Here is a 2414-nt window from a genome sequence, read left to right on the forward strand (position 1 = left end):
TGATGAAGTCCAATTGATCTTTTTTCTTTCATAGTTAGTGCTTTATTCTTTGTATCTAAAAAATCATTGCCTTCTCCAAGGTTGTTTTTATTTTTTATGTTCAGAACTGTGATTCACTTTGAATTATATTTATGACATATAGAGATTAGTTTTTTTTTTTTTTTCCAGAAGTTTATCCAGTTGTTCCAGTGCCAGAACGGATTGGTGATTCTTTGAAGAATATTAAGCAAAGAAGGAATGTGATGTATTTGCTGATGTGAGGGAAACAGCTGGGAAGCAGTGGGGAGATCCATGAGGAGGTTATTGCAGCAGTACAGACTTGATGATAGTGGTCACAATCGAGCAGCAGCAGTGAAGGACAGGAGAAGTAGAATTGTTTGTCTAGACCAACAGTGAGTGATTTGTGTTGATGCTGCATGTTTCCCACTTTTACCCATCTCTACAGTTGTATTGCACAGAAAGGGATAGCATAATATGGTGGGCAATAATGAGTCACTGTTAGGAGTTTTAGTCCAGACTCTGCCATCGAGACTTTACTAATCTTGTGATTTCTCATTAAGATCTCTTTTCCTATTTAAAATTAGGTCATCTATGATGTCCTCTTCTATCCTAAAATTTTTATTCTCTGCTGTTTTCTCTGAATACTCCAGGAGTGGTGGCCAGTAAATTTCTGATATCAGTAAACTCTCTTTGGTTCTTAACTTAGTTGAGCTGTCTGTGAATTGTAGACTTCTTGAAACACTCATCATCCTGGGCTGCAGTGCTTCCCCTCTCTCAGTTCTCCAGTTTTCTCCCTAGCCAGTTTTTCTCAATCTGCAACAGTGCCTCCTCTCCTTTCTTAAGACTTCTAAATGTTGACTCACCACAGTTCTGGCTACGGGCATCTTTTAATTCTATGTCTCTTTTGGGCTATCTCATTTATATTCATGACGTCAGGTTATTGAGATACAATTGACTCACAACTTTCTGCCTCCAGGTGAGGCTTTTCTCTTCTGAATTTTAAACTTAGCTTTAAGACGGTCATTTGTATTTGACTATCTCCCAAGTCCAAAACTTCACTTGTTAACTTCTTCCCCTAAACTATGGTGGTTTACTTGCTAAGTTGTGCCTGACTCTTGCAACCCCATGGACTGTAGCCTGCCAGGCTCCTCTGTCCATGGGATTCTCCAGGCAAGAATACTGGAGTGGGTGGCCATTTCCTCCTCCAGAGGATCTTCCCAAACCAGGAATCGAACCTGGGTCTCCTGCATTGTAGGCAGGTTCTTTACCAACTGAGTTACAAGGGAAGCCTCTCCCTTAAACTATACTGTCTCTTTAATTCCCTGATGACACTTATATCCAGCCTCTTAATATCAGATACCCGAGAGTCCATCTTCTCTCTTTGATTCTCCATACCCAGTCCCCCAAACTCTTTTTTTCTTTTCTTTCCTTAATATTTTTTTTTTTGTGCTCTTATCTAAATTGGAACATTTTAAAAATAAAGAGGGCAGAGTTAGTGGTTAAGTTAGGACAACTAGTATAAGCTGGAACCGCTCTAGGCAAACGGGGATTGTAATTAGCCTAGAGATGAGACACAGGAAGAATTCTAGAGTGGTATGAAAAAGCACATTGCTTTTGAAGGACTGCAAGAATTGCAATCTGGTTAGTCTAGGATGTGTGTGTGTGAGTGTATGTGTGTGTGTGTGTTTGATGGGGGAAGGTAGAGTAGTAAGAGACAAAGCTGGAAAGGTAATTGCAGTGCCGGGTTCTGCAGGTATAAAATGTCTTTTACCTTTAGAATTAGCCATGAGTGACAGACTTTATTGGTAGCCTGCTTAGCATTTGTTTCCTCCCTTTCCTAACAAAAGTCATTCCTATGTAACCACATGCTTCAGGAGAAGCTGATCCTACCCCTAGCTCCACTGGGGATCTAGCTGGTCTAAGATCTAGCTGGTCTAAAACATCTGTCCCTTTGCAATGTTTGGTTCATGGGTCACATGACCCTACTCTAGCCAGTGCTATATTCAGGGAATCTCTTGGAGGGTTTCCAAGGAAAGTTTTCTCATTCCTACCAGAAAACCGAAAGGATTGCTGTGTCTTGATGTCATGCCTGTGGTTGCTATACCTGTTTTAATTTTAAGTATGAGGTTGAAGCAATCACTGATCATGGAGTGAAGAATTGGAAAAAGCAGGATTCTGGATGACTGTGTGAGCTGCTAAACAACCAATCCCTTCCCTACCCCTGGACTTTATTAAATGTGAAGTGATATTTGCTTTTTTACCTAAGTCCTTTTTGAGTTGGAATTTTCCATAACCAATAACATTCTGATAAACTGAGAAACTGAGAGGTGTGAGATAATGGCCTTGATTTTGTGAGATCTAGGGAAAGTGTAAACTGCATTTTTTTTCTCCCTTTCCTAACAAAGGGAGGAAAC

At 40.2% G+C, this 2414-nt stretch overlaps 1 non-coding gene across 1 annotated transcript; it reads right to left on the reverse strand.

Annotated features, from left to right (window-relative positions):
* Positions 1–1214: 1214 nt before the first annotated feature.
* Positions 1215–1286, reverse strand: TRNAC-ACA (transfer RNA cysteine (anticodon ACA)). Its single transcript has one exon. It is a non-coding gene; the product is annotated as a tRNA-Cys (tRNA).
* Between the last annotated feature and the right edge of the window lie 1128 nt (positions 1287–2414).

The sequence above is a fragment of the Bos javanicus genome, chromosome 7, assembly GCF_032452875.1.
Source record: "Bos javanicus breed banteng chromosome 7, ARS-OSU_banteng_1.0, whole genome shotgun sequence".
Lineage (NCBI taxonomy): Eukaryota > Metazoa > Chordata > Mammalia > Artiodactyla > Bovidae > Bos > Bos javanicus.